The 20,600-nt window shown below is 37.0% G+C and overlaps 1 protein-coding gene across 10 annotated transcripts in view; it reads left to right on the forward strand.

Annotated features, from left to right (window-relative positions):
* Positions 1-20,600, forward strand: part of LOC137236385 (platelet binding protein GspB-like) — a 498,764-nt gene that overhangs the window by 67,344 nt on the left and 410,820 nt on the right. For 3 of the 10 annotated variants that reach the window (XM_067758926.1, XM_067758936.1, XM_067758935.1), the window contains exon 1: positions 13,398-13,535. The exons of 1 other annotated variant lie outside the window; for it this stretch is intronic. The gene's annotated coding sequence lies outside the window, so the exon portion shown is untranslated. 6 more of the 10 variants (XM_067758932.1, XM_067758934.1, XM_067758927.1 and 3 more) reach the window with 6 other exon arrangements.

A 20,600-nucleotide genomic window follows, 5' to 3' on the forward strand; every position in this document is an offset into this window, starting at 1 on the left:
ATGGATTCGTTGTGGGCATAAGGAGATACGATTTAAATAGTAAAAGTTCGGTTATCATTTATACGAGGCAAAGGTTGTCTGGACGTGTCCATATGATATAAGCTTTCTTGGTGAATACGAACGCGAGCCAGCATTTGCGTGCAGCAAGACGAATGATGTTACTCACTATCTTCTAAGGATATACCCCACATTGCCGCTATGTTTGCCGCTATGACTGCCGTGGACTAAAAGAGAAAAATCATTCCATACGTGTCCCTCTGGCATTCTGATGAATAGCTTATTGTTTTGAGCGACGGTTGGAATATCTTAATTTCTGATATAAGCTTTGCGGCTGGCTGCTGCTCCTTGGTCATCCTGCAGAATGTGCTGTTTCTTTCGAGGCCAGCCTTCAAACCGTGATGCTGTAGAATAAAATAACGACAGCGGCGTACATCGACTGCGTTAAGTTTGGGTTTAAACCTCAAGTTTCACTCATGGCTGCTTTAGATGGGCTTTCCGGATCTGTTCTCGAGGTATTTAACCACCGGTGAGAGTTTAGCCGTCAGCCCATTTAATACCATTGGCTTAAAGCTGGCGCCGTGTGAACCGAACTATTTCAGTTTTCACTAGATTCATTTTGAGGCCGCATTTATCGAAACAGTTTGAAGTGACGTTGTCTGGTGTAGAATGCCTAGATTGCTAAGATGTTTTCCGAATACTGTTGGCTATGCCATCAGCGCAAGCAATGTTTTGGCAAAATCCGTTTTAACTTTAATAGTAAGGCATTTACAGTCAGGTTCCGCAGTTTAGGGGGATAAAACCCCTCATTGGGGGTTCCCTTGGTTGCTGTGCTGCCCGGCTATGGAGCCGAGCCCAAGTAGCGCTCTAGGCGCCATTTTGATGCACTTTCTCCTGGAACCAATTATATTTTTAGGCTGATGTACCCTGCATATTGTTTTACTCAAACCACTTGTTTAAAACAATACTGATGTCCTTGATGCGGCAGTTTAACACCGCCCTTAAGTCCGGCAACACATAATTGCCTAGAGTTCGGGACCGAAAATTCGCGAGGGCTGGGCACTCGCAGACGAAGTGAGTAACCGCTTCCTCGGCACCCTTCTGTCTACAGCTCCTACACCTGTCATTGTAGTGGGTACCCATTCTACCCGCGTGTGGGCCAAACGGCCAGTGCCCTGTAATAGTGGCTGTGATTCTGAATATTTCCTCCCTAGACCTATTTAGTAGATCATCGGTTCTTTTCTGGTTGTACTCTGGCCAGATTAGTTTGGTGATTCTACAGGTGTCCGTATAGTACCAATCACAGATTGCTATTATCCTAAGATAGGTGAGAATGCCTCTTTTAATTGATGTGAGTGGTCGATACACCGGTACTGCTTCCGTGATGCCTAATGATGCTCCTGTCCTTGCTATTTCACCCGATTTTTCGTTGCCGTCACTGTTCCTGTGGCCGGGTACCCAGCTGAGTGTGATAGCTACCTGGTTAGCTGCTTCACGTAGCACCCTCTTACAGTTATCGACGGCTTTAGAGGATGTGTAATTCTAGCGCTTTGAGCGCTGCTTGACTGTCGGAGGATATGACTACCTCACCGTCTACCCGGTTCTGCAGCAGGAAGATGCAGTCCCTCTCTATTCCTTGCAGCTTTGCTTGGAAGATGTGTTTATAAGACGGATGGGGATTGCGACTTTTAGTTGGTTGGAGAAGACATCTGCGCCGACGCCGCAGTCCATTTTGGATCCTTCAGTGTAGAGTGAGGTGACCCCCTCCCTGCCAGCTCTGTCGGCCGACCAATCCGTTCTAGAGGGTATCTGCACCTTGTAATTCCTGTAGAAGATCAGTGGTTTTTGAGAGGTAATCTGTTGTCAAATCCATATCGGCGAGCCTTGTTTGGATGTCACTGTGATCATATCGTTTTTCTTTCCAGCATCTAGACTCCCTTAGCCTAATGGTTGTGCTGAACGCTGTATATCTGATGTGGAGGGCCAGTGGCAGCAGGTTAAGTATAACGTTTAGTGCGTCCGTCGGGCAAGATCTAAATGCACATATTACCCCTACGAATGCTGCCCTTTGTATTTTGTCTAGTTTTTTAGTGTTGTATTGCTTGTCCAGGGCAGGCCACCACGCTATGGCTCCGTACGTCAGGATGGGCCTTATGACCGCCGTGTAGAGCCAGGGGTTCCCCTAGGCGCTCACCGTGTTAAAGAGGGATTTTCCAGACTTGGTAGGATAGTTCTTTAATCTTTCTTCTTCTTTAATCTTTTAATGAATCATTGATATCTGTTGCGATATAATGGGCTTTGGGAGGCTCTATATTAGTACTTCGGGCTTTATACGATAGTAATGTAAAAGAAAACATGTACTTCTTCCTCGTCCATCATTATTTTAAATGCATTGTAGTGTTTTATATGTAGTGCGATCTGTGCTAGACTCAAGGTGAACCTGATTCTTCCATTTAGTTCTGTTGCGTTCATACGTTACATGCAATAACATTTTAGACATAACTTATATTTCACTGATTGATGAAATTGCCCTCGTAAATTAAACGAATATTTTCCTCGACATACATCCTTCCCCACATACCGCCCGCTATCACCTTTGAGCGTGCGCGAACCTACTACAATTGCTTAGCTCACAGCTTGGCATCCACCTTTGAGTGCACTTGAGCAACTCAATTGAATGTGATTTATGCTGTAAGATACATACGACGACGATGACGAGGACTACGACGACGACAACGAAAAATACTCTACATAACATCAAAACTGGAGATACATACACTTTTCTATTGAAATCGTCTTATGCCTTTTCTCCTTTTATACAAACAACGCAGCCAGCCACAGCGCGAAGTAAGCCAGTTAAGAGTCCGCGCCACCCAAACCAACCTAAAACGCCACACTCGCGCGCGTCATTTGAGGGTTTTTATTGTTCGGCATTTCATTCTCGTTGCGGCTGCTGATGTGTATGAGACGTTGACGGCGGAGGAGACTACGATGTCGTTAGCAATGTGTCGTTGTCGCTGTCGATTTCGCTATTTGCCTCGCTTGTCTGTCCATATGCATGTATGTGTGTGTGTATGCATATATTTTACAAAAGGAATTTTATGTCTTTAATTTAGGGTAAATAAGCATATATGTATGTATGTATGTATCTACATGAATATCTTTTCCTTCGTGCTTAGAACAATGGCTATAGCTTGCGCGAATAGATACTTCATGATGACAACCGCTGACCCCGCGCTTAAGAATTTTTGACTTTTCACTAACTCGCAAACAGATAATCGCATTCATTGAAGTACACACTTCACAATTTATGAAAATAAAAATTAAGTAAAAAGACTGCCCTATACCTATTCCTACTAGATATACATACTGCAAGATGATTTTGTTGATGGGTTGGTTGTGAACGAAGAAATAAGGCGGTGTGGTGTGGAAAAGTGCGACATGAGTCGTTGCGACATAGTGTGGCGCGGTGTGATGCGTGGCAAAGTTTGTGCGTTGTGTTTAGCATGGGGAGGTTGACTATTCTCCCATACGCATAAATACAACCAAAATCTTCGGTCTATTTCACTATCGAACGCGCCTTCCAGTTAGTTGTTTTGATGTTGTTTCAGTTTTTTGTTGTTTTGCTCGTGTTCTTTCTCTTGAAAGGAGGTGGAATGTATTAGTAAGTAATATCATCATAGGCATCATATTTATTTCTCAGCAAAACTGAAGATGCTATGACTTTTGTTGTTCTTGCTTCTGCTGCTGCTTCTGTGCTGTTCTTGCTGCTGTTATTTCACATATGACTATATGCTCTAAGTTTTGTTGCTCCTTCCTTTAGATAGAGCAAAACAAAAAATAAAATGCACAACATATACCTGGTTGAGACATGAATTTACATATGAATATATGTGGCTAAGTATGTGCGAATGTAAATATATAGGTAAACACTAAATGACATTACCAGCACCGCATTTTTGTTTAATTTTTTAGTTAATTGAAATTTGCCACTCCCATATTCTTATCAGCAAATTATTTATAGAGCAAAAATGGGCTTTTTAACAAAGAGAGTATGGATCCTTTTAGGACCATATATTTCGCGAATGCCCTAAACAAGGAGTTCACAAACGGTGGCGGAAAATCGTTTCACGATCATCAGCCTGGCTTCAAAGAGATTACGATTGCAGACGTAACTAACTATTGCCTGCGCATGTGTTCAGTAAATACCAGCTTTACTTATGTCTTCTGTTTCAGCATCATAATAGTGTGGCGAATTTTAGCATCACTATGTTATCAGTACATAAAGGCACAACAACAATAAAGGAAACTGCCACTCTGGTGTACATGAACAAATCAATCATTTACACACGTACATACAAGGCAACGAAGAGATAACTCACACACAAATGTAGTCACCAGTCTAAGTTGTTACTCACACATACACACGCATATATGTAGCTCAATTACCAAGCAGGAGATATAGCAGTTCTAGAAGGCGAAACGTCTAGACTGTAGTAGAATGAAGCAACGGAGAGTATAAAAGCAGAGCAAGCTGAGTAGTCAGTAAACAGTTTGATTTAAACACGCTATCAGTTGTGAAGTATAAGTGTTATTGTGAAGTACTCTCAAAGTAGTCTAATAAAGACCATTTTGCATTACTGAATATTTGAGTTATTTATTAGACAATTTAGCGATTCGAACGTTAGCAGAAGGTTTCAAATAAGCGGAATTTACCAAAATTCGTTACAATAGTTTTAAGTACTACTTACTAGGCTATGTGGTAATTTTTCACTCGCTCAAAGTAGTAAGGCAACGTAGTTATTATTGATCAAAATGAGAAAGGCCTTCTCAGATTTCTGTTTCGAGATAACAGACGAAATCTGGTGGCACCAATAGACGTAAAATTTTTCTCCATCTGTCCGTCCCAACGCAGTAGTGAAATTCTTAGTCCTCATCTGCTTCCAAAAACTGCTGTCAAAAAATTTTTTTGGACCGGAGCATGTTCATTTACTCGCATAACAAAACCTGGCCAGCAAAGCCTTTGGGCTTTTTATAGTTGCAATATGCTCATATTTACATAAAGCTCTTACAATTCGTCATTAGAACCATAAATCTTCCGGAAATCCCTTCTCTGGAACACTCTAAACTAGGGGTGGGACTATTCGAATAATAATTTTTTTTTTCATTTCCCGATCTATTCGGGAGTAGTGCAAATAAAACAATTTGGAAAGCCTACGAATTTTTCAAAATAGGGAAAAGACTATGAATAAGAAAGAGGACACAGATGGTATCGCTGCCACTTACATATTATGTTTATAACATTTTACTTTTTGTATGACAAGTGTACCACAGTAGATGGTATCGTTTATTTTATATTTTTTAATCTTCTATAGTTTCTATCTCATTCTTGTAAATTATGTTTTATTTCTTTAATTTAATGCCGTAATCCAAATGTAAGTGAAAATTTAAAAATTTATAAATCAATGTTAAATGTTAATACGTGTAATTGTGATAATTTCAAATTAATATTGTTGTTGTTTTTGTGTTTTTATTGTTGACAAATACAGAATTGCTTCAGAAGAAGCCAAGGAAATTTGGCGAAACGTCGAGCTGTAAGGTGAAATAAATTGTTTTATTTGCACTACTCCCGAATAGATCGGAAAAGCTTACCAAAAATATATGAAATACAATCAAAACCGATCGGAAACCAATATAAAAAAAATAATTTCTTTTATTCGCCAGGTATTCGTAATTCGAATAATATTTATTCGAACTTTTTATTCGTTTATTCGAATTCCTTTCTATAACACTATTCGAATAAAAAGGAAAGGAATTCGAATAAACGAATAAAAAGTTCGAATAAATATTATTCGAATTATTCGAATTATTTGAAAGGAATAAATTTATAATATAATAAATTCGGAAATAATCCCACCCCTACTTTAAACCCATACCATATTCTCTTGATACCGTCTTTGACTCTTGAAATCGTCTTAGGTATGTCTTGCGACTGCAAATCAATTTAATTAAATAAAACATCGCCCTAGTTATGCCGTATTTAAAAAGCTGTGCTGCCGCCCTAATTATGTCGCCTAGTGTATTAACAGCCTATGTATATGTATGCATGTATGCGACTACATCTAAACATGACATTACCTTCGACTAGTAGCAGGTAACACGAATGTTGAGTAAACAATAACAAAATCGAAGAAAAGCAACAACAAAAACAAAAATAAAACAAATGCCCGCAGTGCAGCAGTACTGCCCTGCGCTTTAAAATACAACCAATATAAAGCCCTTCACTGATTACATATATACATACATACAAATATAAACTCAACCCCAACAATACAAAGCTAAATAATAATACTTGAGAATATGTTATCCCTGCTACAGTTGCTGTTGTTGTTTGTTTCTCTCGCTACAGCTGTTGTTGCACGGCTAAGTAATGCTGCTGTTGCTCCCGCTATTTTGTTGTTGTTATTTTTCATTTGCTTTCATGCATTTTAACCATATTCGCTCCGGCTCCTGCTCATTTTGAACGATTTTGACGAGTTGACGGGTCTGTTACACGGGCGCTATGTCAGCTGTTTGATCAGTCGTTTAATGATTCTCACGTATTGCTCACATTTCCACATACCTACATAAAAAAATAAATATTTGGCAGTATATGTAAATTTAGAAAAACTAACATATTTACATATGAATAAATGCCATACTCATATCATGTGCAGTGTTGCCATTTTAGTGTTTTCCTATCGAACTTGGTAGCTTATTTTTTGATAGGTAGGACGACTCAGGCTCCCTTTTATTTCCGAGTTAGCTTTTCATGAGAAGTTCAGGTCATACGTTTATGAAAAATTTCAAAAGGTTTTAGGTTAAATAACACAGGCCGACAGCATCTCAAACCCAGAAACCGGACTATATTTGCGAAGGATTTTGATGCTCTATCAGCTCTGGTTTTCGATATATCCTAACCTAAAGCTGCAAAAATAACCGTTTTTGCCCATATTTGAGGTTATGTAGCTTGCAGATGTTTTCTTTCACCAAAATGATAGGCTGGCATCTTTATGTACAAGTCTTCCTTCAAATGGCGTTGAGCTGATAGAGCAATTCTTAGGCAAGATTTGGATTCAGCACGTCATAAACCTTCGGAAATATATAGTACGGTTTCTGGGTCTGAACGTTGGTTAAATTTTGTCGGCCTGTGCAATTGAATGGTCGGCTCCTTTGTAAGCGCCAATCACAACTTTTCAGGAATGCAATAGAAAAACCTCTATTATAGAATATAATACTGTTTCTTTTTGAGCTTTTTTCAGTATATCTACAAAATGCTATTTGTAGTGGAAAATATGATAAATGATATTTGAGCAATGTCACAGAGTAATATTAACGGTAATCTGCAAAAGGTTTGGTTGTGCAGAAAGCGGCGTTTGCAGCGTTCTTCGAGCGACAATTCAATTGCTGGATTTTGATCGTGCAGTGGTTGGTGCATTTCATTGCAGGCTATCTCCTTCTTCTTACAGCGTACTATAAAAAAATGTTACGAAAACTGCTGCGCTGTATACTAATACTATTTTATTTTTATTTTTGCAACCTATTCAAAAAACAACCAACTAATTATGTCAATTATATTGCCGATCATCGTTAACCGGAAATGGTGAACAAAAGCCCAGCCAAATATTAATACAAATAAAATTCCTTTAAATTTCAGTACTTTTAGAAGTTTACATATTTGTATTTATTAAAAAAATTGTTAAATACCGTCTGGTATATTTTTGAGATTGTGGCTTAGTGGCAATCCTAATCATGAGTATGAGTGAGTGGTTTGCTTTAAGGGGTTTGTCTGCATGTGTTCAGCACACGAGTAATGCAGTTGGCATTCACACTCAGCGACCAGACAGACAGTCGGCTTGTCCGCCTTTAGGCGCTATTTCTTGCTACTTTTTCTCTTGCTCATACTGACATGCTATTTTATTTTATACTTGTATGTATTTATGATATTGCCTTTATTGTTTTTGCTTCTTCTTCCTCTTATTTATGTCGTCGTTGTTGTTGTATAATGCTGCTTAACAATTGCTACAAACAACTCATCGTCATCATCACCGCCACCATCTCGCTGCTGCCACCGCTTTCGATTATGGTTGTCGTTGTCCTGTTTGTATTGTTCTCTATATCGCACACATCCGGCGCGCACTCATTGACATTTGAGTAGTATTTATGTTGTGCACTCTTCTTCTTGATACTAGGCATATGCCGGCGGGAGTAAATGAGTGCGTAAATAAATAAGCCACATTGAGTCACAATTATTGTGCTCTGAAAGTGCTCTCACTTATTTGAAATTGTATGTACAATGCAGAATTTAAATTGTAAAATAAAAATAAAAATGCGTCTATAAATAAATTAATTTAAATATGTTGAATGAACCATATTAAAAATTGTAATGTATATACCTGCCTGCCTGATAAAAAGAATAGATTAGACAAAATTTCAACTATAATTTTGATATTTTTTACGTACAAAAGTTACTATTACTATTGCATTCGCGATTTCAATAAAATATATGATCTAAATATTTAAAAGATAAAAAATGATGTACGGCACAGTCCAGTAGCAAAATATTTAAATAAAATATCCAAGGAAGGCAATTGGCATAAGTTTACAACAACTACGGCATGGCGTGGCTAAATGTGTTTGTAACACTTCAACCATGGGAGTGCGGGTTCGAATCCCACTCCCGGGAAAAGGCTTTGAAGATATTTACAAGGTATAATCGAAACAGCTGTCGCCCTGTCCGTCCTGAGGTCACGGTGTTTAAATTTTTCCCAAATTATTAAATAAATGTGACCCGGCCTATGAAAAGGTGGCTTATGACTCCAAAAAAAAAAAAAAACTACTAAGAAGCTGAAGAAATGCATCGTTTATGTTTAACAGCTGTTTCTCGCAATTTATTTCTTCTGTCATACGCCATCTTTTCATAGGCCGGGTCACAAATTATATAAATTGCTTCAAATAAATGTTTTCATACATTTAAAAGTAATGAGGGAAATCCTCGCTTAATTCACACAAACAGAATTCGCTTTAGTTTGTCAGATTGTTTTTAAAACCCTACCATTAACAACAATATTTTTTATGATATTAGTCTTGGTAATTTGAGATGCAAATTATGTAATTTATTATTGCGTCTTATTGAGATGCAAATTATGTATTTTATTATTGCTCCTTATATCAAGCTTAACTGATCTTTGGCAATGTTTGTGGATGTACGTTGGTAAATATTATGCATAGTATTGCTGGCAGTGCTAACTTCCCTCTTGCCCATAGTTACTAAATTTTCGATGCATTTTTTTAATTTTAACTATTTGTATTCTTTCTTTTTCAGGCTTCAATCAAATTAAGGGGAATTTGTAATGGTTACATACAATGCACGAGAATATTTTAATTCAGTGGCTGTTAATTTTTTATAAAGTGCTCATAAAACATTTCATATTGAACAATCAACATAAAAAAAATTGTAATTACTAATAACATTTTTTTATACTAATGCGTTTGTTATTTCTAGATTCATTGAACAACAACATTGGGTTCAACATGAAGTGCTTAAAGCAATAGAAATGCAATCTCAAGATGCTTACGCCGACAGGAACTCTCATTTTGTGAAACGGAGTGTACCATAATAGAACATAAACTAGCTTGGTAAGCTAATTGGTAAGCACAAGTTTATAACGTTCTCATTCGTAAAAACTACAAACGGTTTGAAAAGCCGTTGAAATAACATTTGGATACAGTTTCTCTATTATAAGAGCTTTATAAACCTATTTTATTTTTTATGAATAAAGGAGTACTTTTTAATTAGTTTTTCATATTGGTATATCTACACTTGTAAAGAAAAAATTTATAACTGGAAATATATTTAATAAATAATAAATCTTGTTTCTTGTTAACTTTTTGAAAATTACACACTGTTCACCACTGAGTGCTTTTCATTAAGGGCAGTTAGTAGGCAGAGTAAGAAAAGCTATACATACTTTGCGCTATGTCTGCTCTACATGCGGGATTAATGTCGCTGCATTCCTTCAATTGTATGGGCGCTCAACAACAATAAAAACAAAAAGAGGCTGTGCCATGACTTGATATTCTGTAACAATGCGTTGAACTGTTGATGAAACTGCTCTAGCTGCTGTTAGGGCTATTCCCATTGCTGCCGCTTATGAACTGCACTTTAGTATAATTAGTCTCTGAATTAAGCAATGGTGCGTGCGTGTTGGACCCAATCCCATAAACACTTATATATATGTATTCCGTATACTTTCACATACATATATACGTAAACTTATTTTATCAGTGTATGAATAAATACATGAAAATACAGTAATATATACAAAAAAAATATTCCTACATAATTATAAGGTATTATACATATACAATTAAAGTTATTTGCTCGGCATCCAGCCTACGCTGCTACTGCTTGTGTGGTTGCTATCAATATCGGACTGTTGGATGAAGTACTCATTGTTAGCTTAGCCGGCCACACACACAGTACTAAATATTTCAAACACATAGTTGAGCAAGAAACTACTAGTCATTGTACTCGAAAATTGTACTTATACATTGGTGGTGCGCAGCAGGGGCGCATTTATGCGGTGCTGTGTTCATTCTAATATTCGCTCTCCCATGTTTGTTTACAGTAATCCCAGACCAAATAATGATTAGAAATCTACCAAATTTTTCTCAAAACAATATGTTTTAGCCAGCCGTTGATTATTGTTTTGTTTTATTAGTTTATTTCAAATAAAAGCGGAGTAATGCCAACGTTTAACGAAACAAAATGAAACTGCGTTCACTCTGGCCGGGACCTCATTAATTATTACTTTCATGATGAGAAGTCTTAAGTAGTATGCATTGTGAATTCCTACATGTGCGAATGTTTGAAAAAACCTTCATAATAGTAAACAACCTCGATCACCTGTTCGATTACTTAAATCATTTGCTCAACGGTATTTTTAAAAAATAATCGTAAACGACTGGTATATTGCATTATTTACATGTATAAAAATGTTTGCTAAACTGGCTGCTCATATTTTCTCTGTAACTAGATTTAATAAACAAACATTAATATTTAGTCTGATTTTCTATCGCCACATTTAAAAGAAATGGTGGTTCGAATCATAAATGAGTAATTCATGGTGATTCAATTTATTTACTGCGAGCCACAAACAAAATCTTTCTTCCATTCTCTGGCCATTCGTGACAGCCATTATCCCTGTTTGACAGGTAAGTTTGGCAGTGGGGGACTAAAAGGATACTTCGCTTGAAGGAATTCACAATGTTAGAGAAATTCACTTTTGGGCGATTATGTAAATGTATTTAGTTTAACTATTTAAGGGCATTACATATGGTTTAAAATTAGAATTAAAAGTTTTCGCCTTCTCTATTACTTGTATTCTCAACATCTGATGTTTTTTCTAAAGTTTTGTTCTACACTAACGGCCTTTTTATCATCTTCAACTAGTCACTTATCTATAAGTTACCGAAATTTTCGTTTTCACATGATAACTGAATCATCGATTGTCTGTTAAGTGCAGAAAAAAAGCTTTCGGGCATTCCTAAAAGATTTTTGCGATTTGTTCTACAAAATACTCACAATTATCGATTTAAGTGGGGCTTGGTCACGCTGGGTTGTGGAAAAGAAAATGTCAAATTAATCTTTATGTGGGCTTGCTATGTTCCAGTTAAATTCTCATTTAATTAGAGATGGTGGAAATACCACAAGGAGAGCCTATATGCGAGGATATTCACCTTTGACGTGACCTCACCATATCTATATGCATGTGGCATGCTAAGGTCATTTTGGGTGCAGTGGAATTACGGGGCGCAATGGCTTTTTCCACAATCTTGCAAGTTATCCTGTGAGCTTAAGGGCCGTTTAAACTTGACATATCCATATCCATATAAAAAAGCTGATCCAACCAACCTTATGAAAATTAATGTAATTGCTCTATGGTGCCATACCATAACGCCCAGCCATAACCATACCATAGCAAACCAATTGGTTTTTCGCCATATCCTATCCATAACCTAAAAATATTTGAGTTGGCGATTTTGTTAACTTTTTGTAGATTTTATTTATTGTTTTGGATACGTATTGACTAAGAGACTTATTTTTTGTGGTATATGTTTGTAATTTTTTGCGTTTCCTTAATTTTTATGAAAATTTCACGATTTTTAGGTTAAGGCACCAATAACTAATGCCAATTGATATGGATAAGTAAAAATATGGTTAAGACTGTGTCAACTTTGCCAGACCCTTTAGCTGTAGTAATTATATTGTTACTGTCTGGTCGGTTTAAAAGTAAAGGACTGATGCGTATGTAAAATTTAACGTTTTCTTACACATATCTAAAAAGAAGATACCTTAATGTTGCTGAAAGCGAAAAAACTGAAAAAATTCTGTTTATAAAATATGAGCTTAAGTATGTTGAGTTGTAAGCAGTAAAAGGGGTTAGCTTCCAACATAAAATAAAAATGGTAACGTTTAGCTGAATTATAAAGTAGAGAGCAAATTTAAAAACCACAACAGTAATATAGCACAATTAAAATGAAAGCATAGCCCGGGCCTTAACTCCTTCGAGTTACTTCGCCCCGAAATATATTTATATTACTATAAAAGATGACGCCCACTGGCACTTCATTTGGCCTCGAAATAATTCTCTATCTACTTCGTGAATTGTCCTGTCAACACCCTGAATTTCTTTAGAACTCACAATTCGTTTGGCAGCAGATAATCTGAAACTGCATATTACAGACCTACAATATTATCGTTGAGCAAGTTTTGTAGCCAATACCACCATAATATTATTATTTCTTAATTTCTTTTTTGCATCAATATTATTTCTTTGTGTTCATATTTTTGTGTATGTTGCCTGGTTTTTCTGTCAGATTTTGACAAATTTCCTATAAATAGTACACAAACAACCGATTAGAGCATAATTCCGAACAAAGTTCAGACTTATTGACACCAATAAACGTATTTGACAGTCATAAACTTGTTTCTTTTTATTAAATTCAACATACATAATTCGGCACGTAGCTCAAGGTTGAAGTACAGACTTCAGCGGGCACTTCGGCATGCACTTTGTAAGCGGCGGCAGGAATCTGTACCCCGCAATGTTCGAGGTGTCAAAAAAAAAATACCATTCATGGCGCTGGCTTCAGAATATTTAATTTATTAAAAAAATAACAAATATTTGGTAAATAATGCCCAAATCTAAAAACATTATATTCACAATGTATGGCAACCTACCCTGAGAGTTCCAAATCAGCTGAGCGCTGCAAACAAGCTGATATGCCGTATTATTATTATGACTTTGCGAACGTCGACAGAGCCGGTAGCGACGACAATAGCGATTGTACGACAGCTTCATTGCCCCAGCTGACTGTGGCCAGAAGTTAGTATCAAATCGGCTTTAGCAGCGTACGGTACATATGTTGTATAGAAGTGAGAATACAGTTAAATGTAGTAGTAGACCAGCGCCCAAAGCCCAAGTGAAATAAGAGTAAGTTGTTTATTAAATGGATTTAAATTTTTTGAACGCAATGGCATATTGACGGTTGCGCCGCGAATATTTATAGCGTAAACGGTGGAGACGGAGAATACAGCTAATATTGTATGTGAATATGAGTGTATGCATGACTCCGTGCTTGCGTATGTGAACATAATAAGAAAATTTAAATTATTCGTGTAACTTCGAGACGGTCGAGTGGGCGCGCGCGTACTTCTGCGAGCACACGCGGGGCTATAACTGAAGTGGTTTGCTATATGTGTTGCATTGTATTGTGTGAAAGTTGAAAGTAGAAAGTGCAAAGTTAGAAGTGGGGAGCTAGAGGATCTACATTTCTTGCTTACCCTTACGGAGTGATAGTTTGGAGAATTAGATGAGATGTGTAAGGCAAGACTTTTGTGTTTTGAATACCTGTGTGAATGTGTATGCGAAAGTGCTTATGTGAATGTGCGTCAATATGCGCGAAGCTGAATGGGAAGTGGGTGTTATGGGATGTAGTACGTGCTTGGACATTGTACGCTTGGTCAGTCGGATGGTCAAGTAAATCTTCGGTATTACGGTCGTGGTAAATTGGATCGTTGTTGTTATTTTAAGTACATGCATACTCACAGATATACATATGTGTCAGCTACAAACGACAATGTGGAGTCAAGTAGTGTGAATTCCCCAAATACATGCATATGCCACCTACAAAGTTTATTTAAAACGGTAGGCGATGCCACGACACAAATGGGCCATACACACCAACATACAACGTTAAACAAACGAATGGATGGTCGCTATGAAAATGGACTTTTGCAAATGCGATACTAAATTTTGCTATACATACTTACAGCAACATCAACACTAACCAGAAATAAATAGCAAATTTACATATATACATAAAAATAAACAAACAAATGCAATCTAACAATATCAAAAGCAAGTGAACTGGTCGTTGTCGTCGTCGATGTGAATGAGTGAGGACGACGACTACGACGTTTTTGAAATCAATTTTCAATGAAATTCGCTTAGCAGCAAAAGCAACAACAATTACAACAGCAATATTTCCTACCCGTGCACTCATTGAAAATTGATGATGAAAGCGCGCAATAGAAATATAACAAAAAGAACCAGAAGCAATAACGACGTCAAAAAGTAAATAAGAGGCGGCGAGTAGAAAAATCGAGTAATGCAAATACAAGTATTACCGTTACATATATATATTTATATAGCAGGCTATAGCTAAGAGCTCCTTGACCAAATGCCCACTGCTGTGCTTACTGGGCGGACATTGGTCCCTTATTCTTCGTCGTGCCGTGCACAGTGCGCGCAGTTTGCTCACACAAGATTTTGGTAGCTTAGCGAAATTCTAGAAGGTGCGATATGAAAAGTAAAATGGAAAGGGAAAGTCGTGCAGATCGACTTATAGAAAATGTTTTTTGAGGTGCTTTCGTTTGTGAGCGAGGGATTTTCGCGACAATGGAAATGTTTAGAAAATTCACAACTACATGAGTGTTTATGTATGTGAGCTTTTATTTGTATTTAGTACGTACATATGCAATTTGAGTTTGCAAATAAGGAAAACGAAGACCAAGCTAACGACTTTTGCTGTGGCTGGTCGATGTTAACGGCGGTCTCGCAAATGCAAATCGCATGCGAAGACGTCGCATGTTAGTAGCAACGCCTATTATAATAATAACAACAACAAATATACACATGATGAAGGTAGCAAAAAGAAAAACATAAAATTTGTATAAAATAACAATCACATCCAGGCATATTGAGACGAAGCGAAGAAGAAGACATTGCCATCATCCGTCCCCAACACCGCTCCTATTGGGTTGCCTGCTTGTCCGACTACTGAATATCATTCAAACTTTGTCGAATACCTTTTTGCATTATAGAATGTTTAAAATAGTGTTTGGTGTTGACTTGGCGTATTCGCGTTTATAGACACGGTAAAGTAATTTGGGAAATACTGATTTTTGTTGAGAATTATTTGGATCTTTTTCATTAGCATATTTGTTGTTTTGTTTAAATTTTTTTATATTGCTTCATTGCGCTCCACTAATTGAAGGTAAACGATTTTTGTGTGTATGTGTATGTGTTTTATTTTTTTATTTGTTTCCGTGGTACAAAAAGCGCAGAGAGCTGTGTGACATGGCGTTTAAATATTTTTATTAGTAATTTTTTACTAAGTTATTTGTCACTGTTGTGTGTTTGACTTCGATTTGTATGCATTTTTGTGTAGTTTCTTTCACGTTTTTTTTTTTGAGCCGTGCCTTTGTACCTTTTAAGCATCATTCACTAGTTAAGCGGGGTGGGAAAATCTCAAGTAGGCATTGATTCATAGTATATGCGCTTAGGTGTGCCATTAGCAGCGAGCCTGAGCAAGTCAATAAGGTGCGGCGGCGTTCATTAGGCAGCCTCGGTAATAGCAAGATGCGACAATGGAAAACGCGACAATCGGCGTGCGGTAGATAATGTAAGGAAATCGAGATAGTCACGTTTTTCAAAATTTGTATTAGAAAAAAACGCAAAAATTTACACAAAAAGTGAAAAGTAATATTAACATCTGTGTCAGTGAAAAGCTAATTTAATGTTTCTTGTTGTAATAAATGTTATGAGCGTGAATGAAATAATAATAAAATTGAGCTTTACACGCTATAATTGTATTAATGCGCGAATATAAATGAACGAAGAGTGAAACACAAAATTTGAAAAAGTGAATTAAAATAAATGCCTTTTACAAAGAAGGCGTTTGTTGTTGTTGTTGCCACACCATTACATTGCTACTACAGCAATAGAAATAATAAGAGGCTTTTGGGTGATGGAAGCATAAAAAAGTTGCCTATGTACATATGTAATAAAAAAGAACTGTTTCTGCTGGACACACAAAATATGTGCAAAAACTAAAAAAATAAAATTTTAAAAGCTTTACGGTGTTCAATAGTCAAAAACTATTTCTGTGACAAAATACTCAAGAATTTGAGGTGCAAAAAATGTAATAAATAAAAAAAGAAAATAATTACTTTGAACATTGATAAAAAAAATTCGAAGATTATTAAAGAAATCATAAAAAAAGCACATATTCAAAAACAGTGTGGGAAAAATTGTGAGCGTTCAAAATTGTAATAAAAAAAAACTTTGTGATAACAAAATGCTCAATATAAGAATTACATATGAGAAAAATGTGACATGAATAAATTCAAGAAATATGTGAAAAAGTGATAAATTGTAATATGGATATGTTTACGAAATTTCTGCGAACACTAAATAAAATTGCATACTCAAAAGTATTTTTAATTTTAATATCAGCTTGTTCTAAACTGACTGTTATCAGAAATACTAAAGTTAAATAAAATAATTAATCCGCGTGGAAACAACTACATACCTAAAAAGAATAGAAACTATATATCGTGTTAGTTTAATGAAGACGAAACATATACGAGAAACAAGATTAACGAAGCGCCGGTTGTGGTTATTACTTGATGCAATTGTGCTAAAGTTGATGAAGTGACGGTGACCATCGGAGTTAAAACGAGAATATTTTTTTAACACTCTAACTCGGTCGCAGCGATAATCATTGTTTCCATTACCGTTATCAGCCAATTTAAAAATAGAAAAAAAATCGAGCAAAAAATATATTTAGTGTATTAACTCGTATCACATGGCTCGCAGCTCATTTAGCTAGTAAGTTCTTTTGTCTAATTCCCTGTGCGAATATTGCGCTTTACAAGCTTTTTTCTGTCATCAGGAACTATATTATGTAGATTAGTAGCAAAAACAATACCAGCTTAGAAATCAGATGGAGAATAACTCTTGCCAACAGGTGCTCCTTTGGACTGATTAGGCAATTGAAATGTAAAGCCCTCTCTCTACTAACAAAAATCACGCCCTATAGCTCGTTTAACATACCTGTCCTTATGTATGACTCGGAATCATGGACGTTTTCGAGAGAAAATGAGATAGCTACTGGAGTGTTCGAAAGAAAAGTTCGAAGTAGGTAAAATGATTAGCTGTATGAGCTTTAATATAAAACCCAAAGGCTTTAATGGCTAGGTCATGGTATGCGTATAGACGAAGCAGCTCTGTCCAAGAAAGTATTTCAGTCGACAGCGCAGTCTGGTAGCCCGTAAGGGGAGACATCCACTGACTTGGCAGAGGCAGGTGGGGGAAAACTTGACAACGCTTGATGCTCCCAATGAGCGTCAGTTATCGCGGGTTGCTGGCGTGACTTGTTACGAAGCGCCCATAATCGCTGGGGCTGTTAAGGTCCAATTAGTGATGATGATAATATACAGATGTTATTAGTTTTCTTTTGTTTGATATTAATTGTCCATATATTGATATTATTAACCTTAACAAATGAGCCGTGGGTCTTGGGTCTTGCCTTGGCAGCCACGTCACTGTTATAGGATATAAATTCGATACTGTGAATCAATTCGTCTATCTGGAAACCAGCATTAACACACGGAGAACAACTCTTGCCAACAAGAAAAAGTCCTCTCGCCGAACAAAAATCTTGTTCTACAAGTCGCTCTTTATACCTGTTCTGATGTACATATGGCTCGGATTCATGGAGACTGTCGAGACAAAATGATATAGTACGTTACGGCTGAGAAAGTATGTCAATCGACACAGCAGTTTGGAAGCACAGGAGGAGATACCTCCACTGGGAGAAGCAAGTGGAGAAAGACGACTTCTCGTGGCGCCCTCAAGTTCCATCAGTTATCGCTTTACTTCCATAAAAACTAAAAAAGTAGTCGGACTTTATTGTATGCCGACGGCTTTTGGAATTGATACTATAAGCCCAGTTTGGTAACATAGCTTAACATGTGGAACTTAGTCGAATATGGCCATGCTACGATATTACATGACGTAGCAAGAGGTTGATTAAACGGTGTCAAATCTAACCTTACTCCGTTACGGACTATATTACGGTAGTTCTTACTTTCCTGATGCAAAGCATAAGGTATCCTTCGAGGAAGGGTCGTCGAAGTGGTAGGCATCTTACAGTCTTCACAAGTGGTTTGGATACAAACATATGCAAGTAAATCAGTCGAGCCAACTTCTTGATTTTTGCAGTGTCTAACAGGCGGTGGTGTATAGACCGTAGTCAGACTGATCCATACTGTTCTGTATAAGTATAATCTACCGGTTTTCGTTGATTTGATGAAACTGAAGCTAGTGTCCATAGCGCATCTTAATGTCCCTCTTTTTAAGGGTGCGATGTAGGGCGGGTCGATTTAAAAATCGCTCATTGCTCTGTGAAAATCGTATTCTAGGGATCAAAATAAGAAACTTTGCCGAAGGAACCATACCTCTAAAACGAATTCTGATGTCCCCCCCTTTGGGTAGGGGCAATTTCAATTCTACCTGCTGTGTCTTGTGGTGGCTTAAAAAAAACAACACAAGCAATTTTACGATCTGCAATTGTGTCACAGTGGTACCTTCATTTTTTAAAACGGTTGAATAAAAAACCCACACAACTATGTTTACGACATGCAAATGCATCACAGTGATGCCTTGGTTTTAAAAGGGGGTTGTAAAAACGCAAATTTCTAATAATTTTTTTAATTTCTTTTCTATTACTAGTTAAATTCATTTTTTCATTTACATATGTTCTGACTAAATAAATTTCTAAAGAGAAAAATAAAATCCAAAAAGAAAAAATATAGGTATTTCAAAGTGGGATTTTTCAAAATTTGCCCCTACGACCCAAAGGGGGGGGGGGGGGAATCAGAATTCGTTTTAGAGGTATGGTTCCTTCGGCAAAGTTTCTTATTTTGATCCCTAGAATATGATTTTCACAGAGCAATGGGCGATTTTTTTGCCTCCCCACAAATCGACCCGGCCTAGTGCGATGGTTAGGAAGCGCGTTGGTATGATTATAAGCAAAGATAAAAAAATTATGAAAGACCGCTGAGATTGAATGATATAAAAAGGAGAAATTACTTGTGTACGGCAAATCAAGCAGGATACTGCAACAGGTCAAAGTGATTCGGTGTAACGAATAAGTAGTTCCTAACCTCCAAAGAAAAGCTGCAAAGGCGTGGTTCGAGGTAGTGGTTAGGCAGTTGATATCTACTATACCAAAAGGCTAAGTGGTGAAAGTGGAAGAAATGCTGCTTTTTACTGGGCGCGAACCCGCGGAGACATAGGACAACGCGTCCCGGAATGATGAGGTCAAAATGGTAAATGGAGACGAAACTTTGTAAGAAACTCATATTTAAGCTGCTAATGTATGAGTTAATAGGCGATTGCCCGTATTGCTTTTTTTTTAAACGTATGAAAACATTTATTTCAAGCAATTTTTAATTTTATAATTTATTTAATAATTTGGGAAAATTTTAAACAACGTGACATCAGGACGGACAAGGCGACAGCTGTTTCGATTATACCTTATAAATCTCTTCAAAGCCTTTCGGGAGTGGGATTCGAACCCGCACTCTTACGATAGTTGAAATGGTTACAAACGCATTCAGCTACGTTATGCCTTAGTTGTTGTAAAGCTGCTAAAGTTTACTGCATTGGAGTGTATCAGAAAAAAGTTTGCAATATATATGTTCTTTCCGATTGTTCGTGTTGTAAATTCAATAACTTCATCTTCAAGTGTCCTGCAGTGAATATAGAAGACAGTCACGCAAAACGACAGTTTTGTCCTACAGATTTAAGGACTACCTCCGAACTTGTGCTAATCGATTGTAGAGTGGGACAGTTATTAGCCACACTTGTATCAACGACGCAGAAGTCTGAGCTATATGCATTAAAATTAAAAAAAAAAAACTGTGACAATTTCAGTACCACCCATAATTGGATCAGTTAACGCGTTGAAACAATCTGCAAAGAAGCGTAATAGCTATTTAGTAGGACATAACAATGTTAAAAGTATCAGTTAAAAGCACTGCGAGGAGACAGAATTAGAACTAGTGCCGTCTTTTAATGCAGTTGTTGTGTGCTAGGTCGGAACTAGTGCGATTTGTGAAGCGCTGATGTCTGAGGTATATATATTTGAATTAATTTATGAAATGTTGCAACTATTTCAGAACCATTTACGACTAACTCGGTCTGCAA

This window comes from Eurosta solidaginis, chromosome 1 (genome assembly GCF_040869045.1).
Source record: "Eurosta solidaginis isolate ZX-2024a chromosome 1, ASM4086904v1, whole genome shotgun sequence".
Taxonomy (NCBI): Eukaryota; Metazoa; Arthropoda; class Insecta; order Diptera; family Tephritidae; genus Eurosta; species Eurosta solidaginis.